Raw genomic sequence first — 9,628 nt, 5'->3', positions numbered from 1 at the left:
AGAAACTGAAAACGGATTTGTATACTACGAGTGTAGGAGTATATTTTTGTATAATATTAAAAAATCATTTTTTAAAATGATTTTTCAATGAACCGTATTTTAATACGGTTCATTGAGATGACGTCATCAAATTTTTGGTAGGGATGATTAGCAAAATTTTAGTTAGCATTTAGCCATCTACATGATATTTTTAATATACATACAAAATTTGACAACAGTCGGTCCAGCAATTTCGGAGATTACGTGTCTACACAAATGGATACAAACACCAGACAAACAGACGTAAACCGGAGACTACTTTTTCGGCAATTCGTCCGATGGACTCGATTACTATACTTCCTTAGCTTACGCTCGGGAAGTAAAAATTGAATGATAAGACGTACAAGGCAGTCTTGTTTAGCGGTAGTGCAATATTAAAGGCGCAAAATTGCGGTAAACTGTGCCGTTTGTGCAGTATTTACTTGTCTGTGGATTCTAGAATAGTGGAATTGCTTCGGGCCGTTCTTGGACTTGACGCTGTCGTCCGGTTTATGGTGTTTGAGGAGACGCGGTTGGAGGGTGCGAGGATATGCAATTTTTAATTGGGTTATTGTTAAAAAAGTGAAAAGTAAATAGTGGCTTGCATATTGATGTTGGCGGGCGGATTTAGTTTAGATCTCGTTACGATAGATTTGCTTTTTTAGGGCGTTCGTGATTGATTAATTTGGTGTGTAGGTTGGACGGTTAACAATTGTTAGTGGAGTTTGTTATTAAGTCTCATCAGGGCGGTGTAGTTAAGTTGGGAGAGTGATTGTGATTGATTGTGTGTAGATGGTCGAAGTGACATCGGGGTTATTTTTGAGCAAACTTAAGTATCGCGCGGAATAAGAGAAGAGGCACGTAATGACAGGAGTCCAATTGTAGGCAATTAATTTGGATGATGCTCCGCGCGATCGAGGGACCGTGGCTTGGACAGGGTCTTTCGGCCGTTCGACGAGAGCTTTTAAAGTGTTTGCGTAATGAAGTAGTTCACGAGTCGTACCGAATTAAGCGATTATAAGTTAATTTACGAGGTCTCCGGTGTGTATGTAGATTGTTGGTTCACGCAAACAGTAACGTGCCCAGATAAAATGCGACATTTACACCGTTGTCATTTGAAGCAATAAATCATGTAGTTTATGCCAGAAAATAACGAAACCATACTCAAATTTCATTCGTATATGGATCGTAAAAACGCACCAATGATAGTTGAGGTCATTGCCAGTCTGCTTTATGTCTTCGCACATGGACGTGATTGATTGGACCATCGCACGTGCAGATAAGTGATAAGACCGTTTACCGACCGCCAAATTTAAATCCCCGTGACCAGAGGACTCAATCCGCCCGGCATTAATGCATATCAATAGCGCTACCTAATTTTAGCCCGACCAGAGCCAGTGGCGGCTCGCGAAGTCCGTGAACGGGCACCAACAATACAACGTCGCTCTCGTTCCAACAACACAAACCTGTTTTGACGCGTTTCGCTAAGGAGGATGACATCATCATTACTAAGCTTAGGGACGCGCATAAGTTGGCTTCGGGCCAAGCCTCACACCCTGAGTCTGAGGTTGCTACTGACCCAACCTGACCTGACTTGACCTACCTTGACGCGGTTCATCAACAAAGCGGGCATCACTGGGACGATTCAAGGTTAACTAAACTTATGGACACAAATATAATAATATCGAAGCACTTTGCTTTCGGGTGTTTGTATTTTTGTGGTGCCAAGGGGCCTCTAGAGGGTAACCCCCACCTATACTGAATGTTAGTGTCCTTGTCTGCAGGGGGCGGCACATAATGCACAACGAGGGCTCCACGTGCATCCCTCTATAAGTTAGAACTGAACAGACAGGGGGGATAAAATCAAGACTGTCCTTATTTGCAAATAAATATCTAAGGTGTACCCGGGGTTTGTGAGCGGTAAATCAAACCATATTTGAAAATCCTGGTGACGGGTTAAGAATAATTCGTCAAGACGGAGTAGCGATTCTTTTCGGGTCGGTCCCTTCATAGGGAACTGCTGTCGATTGCGCCCCGGTTAAATATAGCCCTCTGATAACGTTCAATTAGTCGGAGATTTGGGAGGAAGAAGGCGGTAGACGCAAGCTGTTGGGTGTCGTGTGACGGCGATAAACATAAAATAAATACAACACTTAGGGACGGTCGGACAGCCGTATTGGTTGCCATAAAAACGGTCGCGAATAAATAAAAACTTCAATTGAAAATAAATCGGTATTCGTGTAAGTTGCGAAACCGCCGTATTGAAATTGAAATACGGCGGCGTGCACCCGGTGGTTTGCCCAACCGTCTAGAGAGTTCAGAGCTCCGTAGGAAGTCCATTAAGTAAAGTGATGTCTGTACATCAGGATCGAATGTCTTGAATTTTAATGTTACACAGCTATATTTTCATCCATAACTATATCGAACGTCATCTCGATAAATTTAGATTTTACCAATCGCGCCGCGAAATCCATCAACCGCATATAGGGTGACTCGACGAAAAGAACGCAGCCACAAACACACGAACATAATACATTCATTCTGAAAAATTCGCCGCGAATAAATAACAATAATAACCGTGCATAGCAAATGGAAATATCTGACAGAAGGGGTCGCTGAATGCCTATAAAAATATTCAGATGCTGTTGTTATTATACATAATAGAGGCGTCACGGTGTCGGTGCCAATATTTTTAGATCCTATTTTGTCGCGAATGCATGCTTTGACTAGATCGTGAGATGTATCATAAATGTTAGTTTAGATTATGCTCATAGGCACATCTAGCTTCGGCTGGCTATGCGCGTAAAACGAACTTTTTTCTCCTCGTACTACCAGCGTCTGTGTATTGTTTTTTTTTTTTTTTTTTTTGATAAACTAGTGGAAAAATAACCTTCATTTTCGTATATGTCTATGTAAATGACAAAGAATTTCAAAAAGTGAAACACGTGAGGAAGAAATTTCCTTTTACGCTGTCCCGCTCGCCTAGACTTTGAAATTTAATCATCTGTCTATCGTTGAGGTAAATGATTTCAAGCTTCCTAAACATGTTATCGAATTTCATCTGAAGTTCTCGGGTGATGTTGCAAAGCACCCGTTCTGCTGACCCATTTTAACTCACACATGTTCAGGGAGCGCCAGCCACATAGTGGCGACGTTTTCAAAATGGGTTCTGATCATTTATATAACAACTTAAATTTCTTCAGTACTAACAGGAGTCATTTAGCCAAGCTGTAGATGTTTTGCAACCAAGAGCTTCTGAAGGAGCTAAATAAAGTTATGTATAAAGGGTACTGTTCTGAATATTTACTATACGTTTATTGTTGAATATCTTTAAGATTCGCTCTTTATCGAGGTGAGTTGACACAGTTCTAGTCAGTTCGATTTTATAACCAAATAGCTTAGATTGTGCGTACGGATTTTCGCGCCGCCACTGGTCCGGGCGTCTGTATCCCGATAAAGTGTTTCCTTTATTAAGCCGTAGGAAACCTTGCTAAAGCTCGTGTTTAATGGAAAGCTAATTTACTTCAGGAAACACCAAAAGGAAGAAGTCGAAAAATTCAGGGTCCGGTTGTGCGAAGTACCAAAATTTCAGTTTTCTATCACGGATGCAAACTTCAGCGCTCGCCTAATCGACGCGTCGAACTAAAACTAATTAATTTTGTTTTGAATCGTCAAATCATACCCTTCTTTGCGGATGCTCTTCATAAATCTTGCTCAAGTAAAAAAGTGCAATTAAGTTCGAAGTTGGCATAATTATCGGGGGTAGTTGAGACAGTTTTCGCAAGTTGCGAAACTATGAAGTTCTTTTTAATTAAGCGAGGAAGTTTTTAAGTTGGAGAAATAAACTGAGGCATGCGTGTGGGAAGTGCGGCATTGTTGTCGAATTATGTCGTAATTCCCTAAATGAAAACGTAAACAATAAAGTTGGAGAGCGAGTTTTTATAGATGTAGAAAGTTATCTGCGTTATTTGCTTTTGTGGGCATCTCGACTTTCTTCTAAAAATTAATAAGTGGGGAAGACGGGGAGGAATTGAATTTGGGGCCGAAGTCGCGCGTTGAGAGCGAATTTCGACGACACAATCGGAAACATTCCCGTTAAACAGTAGGCAGGCTTGGGTATGTTTAATGCTGTGCAACCTGAATTGAATGAGCAATTGTGAGTATATAAAAGTGATTTGTGCCTATTCTTCTCAAAGCGAATGCCAACAATAGAAGTGGGCCCAAGACAGGCGGAATCCCGCAGTCACATTATGTTAGTTGTGACATTTCGTATACGCGAATTACTCGGCCAAACATGAATTATTCATGCTGCGCGCACTTTTTGCCGTATGTGAGATATAATTATCGTTCGAACCCCCAAAGATACTTCCCCTCGTCTATTATCGATCTCCGGCGCGTTATTGTTGCAAAATTCTACCTACAAAAATCGTTTCATTAAACCGAGTAAACTCGCCGCCGCTTCTCTTATCAAAAAATTACATTTCAAAGGGGAAGACAAGAAAAATGAACAAAAAATTAACGAGCCCAGCCAAATTAGCTTCCAGTAAATCTTACCGAACGAAAATTCGCTGTTTTTTACCCGTCGAAAAGGCCATCGGTTCCGCGATAAGGTCCAGATAATGAAAACTCATTTACATGGAAACTGAGACTTGCCTTCTGACACGAATAGATCTTCGAACGCTCGTAAAACATGACATAAATCATACGAACAACCAACCCGCACGAACGATTCTAGTAATTATGAAACATTAATAATTGGCTTCGATTCAATAAGGAAGCAAACGGAATATGACTACACTGAGAATTATCTAAAAATCTTAATTATTGTTGTCGTGTTACTCCGGCGACCGTTGACCTTTCAAACCTTGAAGAACTTCGTCTTCCCAAGCGAGTTATTTATACCTTCCCTAAAACGCCTCGTCTACCACATTCTCTGCGAGCGCAGCGAGCTATACTAGTTTTTTAAAAGCGAACACCACGGAAGTTCTTTCGCTGAGATGTTTACATACTGAACACCGGAGGTCAAGACCCGAGCCCGAAGCACACCTATACCACTTGGAATGATAACCATTTAAACTTATCAAAGGGTTCTGAGGAACATTTTTTAATAAGGCGTTTATCAAGACGGTCAAAGGCTTATCTACAAGACCGAAACGCTTAAAACTGTTGACGCGCTTCAGTAGCTACGCTGTCGTCTTCTTGAGTTCTAAATTATTCTCGTACGTGTTCCAACTGTTTATGGCGGTGAAAGCTTTAAATGTCGTGACAAAATGAGTTTGATGTAATATTAATAATACGTAGCGATATTTCTGCCAATTAGTGAAGTTTGTTAGGAAATTAAAGGATATTGAGGAGTCATCAAAGCCGTTTTAATTTGGAATTCCCTAGCTGCACTGTCATTTTCTGTGTAAAACGCATTTTCATTCAAATGCGTGACATAATTGGAATCTGCTATAATTAGCATTATTATTCAGTTCATCATCGATGTTAGTGGTTCTTTCCCCATTTCGTCCCATGTTCATTCCGAAGCTGTCTCCTGCCTGCTTCGTCGAACTAGATCTGCGTACTCTTAAATTCTATAGCACTAGAAAAACTGGCGCAAATAAAAAAGCCACAAAACAGAGCTCCGAGTTTCCAATAGTATCACGATTATTGTTATTATTATTGGAGCATGTTTGATTAGAAACTGCGGCGATCCGCCGCCGGCGTGAATCATAAAATGAACCGCAATCTTGAGGGAGTACTGCCAAGTTCAGTGTTATTGATAAGTGAAACAATATTAGTCGGTTATCAGTCGCGTGGAGAGAATCACCCGAATGTGAAGCCTGATTGCAAGCTAATGGAGAGACTACGGCGACATACGTTACGAGCGCAATCTTCGTAGAGATTCGGTCCATAATTGTAATAGCTGAAACATTGAAGCACATAATATGTCGGTAGTCGATATGATGCGACCGGGAGGGCGCGTTCTAGGGGGAACGGCCCCCATAACGGCGACAGAGACAGCCTGCAAGTGACAGCGCCGAGTAACAGTATGTCTGAATGGTCGGCCGAGCCATAATAGTGACAGCCCGACACCTACGAGCCCCTAATAACCTTAGCGCACTCCGCGATGCTAAAAATCCAACAATGGATTCATCAATCTCGACTTAAATGGAAGCCGTTGTGATTATTTTGGCGCCAACGCAAATGTGATTTTTCCGCGCGGTCGGTTTACGGCGCGGGAAACCGGTTTCGCGTCGCGCGAAACCGGTTTCGCACGAATGCGTAATCGCGAAAGCTCACTTTTTGGTGCAATAAAAAATGACGAAAGAACGTGCGGTGGTAAAATTCGTAATTAAATTTTAATGGTTCGAGGGCGTTTATGTTGATGTAGGCCTGGTGTGGATGTCAAGGAACGCTTAATAATGATAAAAAAAAGCATGTGCAAATAGTTGGGAATCACGCGAGGAATTTTTTGTGTTTCTTTCCGCGGTATCGCGCGCCGATCTGGCTCGTGGATTAACGAGCACGATATTATTCATAAAAAAGATCTCGGAGTTAATTTAGATTTCGTTTCGTCTAATATAATATAAGTCTAGTGCAGGCGAATTTAATCCGGTATTGCGAAGGTAGTTGGATGGAATTTCAAACCCGGCGAATACCAATAAAGAAATTACCTAGTCGTACATATAAACAAATCTAAAACATGTGCTTTATGACTAGGGGAGAATATTGGAGTCTTGTTGCCGCAGTTCCCGGTAAAGGAAGTCTCGAAATAACTTTGCTTATAATGGGGCACTACCCGAAAACGTTAAGGTGTACGAAAGAACAATGCGACATAAATAATACTCAGATTATCCAGTCGCGGATTTCATCCCATAAACGTCTTGCCTTATTGATTCAACGCAAAAACACAAATATCAAATATATGCGTTCCAGAAATATGAAAAAATTTATTTGTTTCACTTCCTATCTGGCGTCTCCCTCGCCCCGATTCTTTCTTATCAAAACGATAAAATTTAAACTGCCGTCCTCCAGGAAACGTCTTATTTCGTTTAATAAAATCTAATTGTAAATGCTACGACGTAATAATTTCACTTTTAGAACTAACTTACGATCAAAAACGCCGACAAAAACTGTTGTGTTCGTTCTACAATGCATGTAGCTCACTTCAAGTGAGGTAGTTTATGTGACGTTTCGCCTGTCATCCCCTACATTTCGGTCCAAACGACCGGCACATTTTTTAGAAGAAGTGCTTCGTTGCCCAAAGATTAATTGCATTATATATCTGTCGTTTGCTTCAAGATTAAATTTTCTTTAAAGAACCCGCCATTCTTATAAAACACCTACATAAATATGGGACCCAAAACAACAACAATGCCACTGTCACCTCAATTTACTTTATGCAGGCTATAAATCCCTTTTCCCACACTAACAAACGAATTTATTAATCCTGACGACGTACATGCAGACTTTAGAAGTTATACGGCTCGCTTCGCTCGCCGTCTAATTGCAACGTTGATATGACGGTTTTTAATACGATCGAATTATCCCGAGTGTTTCGTGTGTACGTCACCGAAGTTCGTCGAGTCAGGTTCAAATCAGACTTGTCACTTGCAACCTCACGTCTGCCTAAAATAAAATTTTATTCCTTCAATAAAATCTCTTCTGGTCTGAACCTTTATTTCTTGATTACGTTATGAGTAGGTAATAATAATTTTTATTTTTCCAAATCGTGATCCCCTTCGAAAATAAACGTCTCGTTTTAATTAACGTTGGTGAAGTTTAAGTTTATAATACGAGACAGTAAAGTTAATGGCGTCTTCCATAAAACAATGTAATTTAAAAAGTTTGCAAACCGGTACGGTTTAACACAAACAAGTCATAATTCTTTTACCTGTTGGCCACTTTTTATTACTCGCTCGAGTAATTCAGATAGTGGGCAAATGAAAAGTAGTATCTAGAAAAACTAATAAAAATAATGGTCCGTAAAAGCTATAATCTCGGAAGACAAAAAGGAAATGACAAGACCATTTGGAAGGGAATAAATGTAGACGGCGTAGGAGCGAACATGTGAATATTCTGAGTGCGAATTGTTCGATAACCGCATAAGAAATAAAGCGGTATTTACACAAATACACGGTCCATTTAGGGTGACGTGCATCGTGGATATTACGACGTATAACAAGGGATAAACCTTAACGAGCTGTCTCGAATGGAACTTCCTAATTCCGGTTAAAAAGGATTCGTCACCTAAATGGATCAATCATCCCTTTTTCGCCGCGGCTTTGTTTACACGGCGAAACGCGTTTTTGCAATTCATTAAATAGATTTCTTATGATAACGCCGGCGAGATTCTCCCGCAAAAACGATTTATGCTTCCGTATGAATTTTTGACAAGCTCCCCAAATCGGCCAATCACATTCCCGCAAACAATTTGTATTTGTGAGTCCAATTAAGCTTATCATTAATCGCTCGCTCGATCTCCCTATCTGTTTAATATAAACACAAAACTTTACACCGATAGTTGTACGACATGCGTCACGCGATTCGCGCAACTAGCATTTTCTCAAATTTATGTCAGTCGGTGGTTTTATTGAAACCGTGACCGTTTCTCTGCGAATGATCTCGCGAACTGATTATTTTTTAATGCGCATTAAATGTCCGACTTTGCATGGCAAACAATGCAACTGAAATTTAATGGAGGGCTTTACTTCTTCTGACCGCCGCCTTTTCAAATATGCAAGAACACATTGTGACAACAAAATGCAAATTAACGCCACGTCAGCTAGAGACCTGCGAGTAAACATGTGAGTTACGGCGCAATTTTTGGCCAACCACTAAAAGTTTTATTGGCAAATAACTGGAAAGTATATCAGACTAGAATATTATTATATTGTCTATGCTTACTCCTCCGAACACTACTAAGGTCACATCAGACAGAAAAGTGTCAGGTCAGGTGATTAAGAATCTGCGGGTCGGCGGCGTTCGTTTTCTGGTTGTGATGCGGTTGTCGGGCGAGGCGGAGACGGGGTAAATGTGGTGTTGAGGTAATCAATTTGTAAGAAGTTGTTTCTTCGTGTTGCTTTCCGGTGCGTGTTGAATTGATATTGTGGCGGAAATCGTTGGGGTATCTGTGTGATAATTAATGTTGTTGCTTTGCACAGTCGATGTGTTTCCAATAAGTTTGGGAAGTAGGTCGGAAGGACTCTGGATGATAGTTTGGTATGCGGTCGATGATAGCCCGAACAGAGAGACATTAAAGGAATGTGTGAGTGAAGCCCGTAGCAGCCAGGATTGAAAGCAGTTAATTTAAACCGTAGCCATTGTATGTATCGCGTCGCCAGTAATGGGATCAATTAAAACCGTATCCTGTATCTGTTGTCCAGTCGACGTGAGTGCTTTTGCCTTATTAGCGATGCCGATTAGTTGCCTGGTCTAATTATTCAAGCCATGTGGTCCTTTCGTCCCTCTTAATCGCACTAATCCGAAACAAAGGACTCTCCTAAGTTATTTCCATGGAACGAGCACCGCAGAACGGTTATTGCTTTTTAATCCTTTTCAATAAGGACTAAACAATTTACCTTCCAGCCCAATTCGGTATTGTTCGCGCTTTCTTTTATGTTCC

Source organism: Zophobas morio, unplaced genomic scaffold (genome assembly GCF_036711695.1).
Source record: "Zophobas morio isolate AGI-343-1 ecotype UQ-CSIRO unplaced genomic scaffold, CSIRO_AGI_Zmor_V1 ptg000044l, whole genome shotgun sequence".
NCBI classification, from domain to species: domain Eukaryota; kingdom Metazoa; phylum Arthropoda; class Insecta; order Coleoptera; family Tenebrionidae; genus Zophobas; species Zophobas morio.
The sequence above is the reverse complement of the archived record's forward strand: the minus strand, read 5'-3'. Positions refer to the sequence as shown.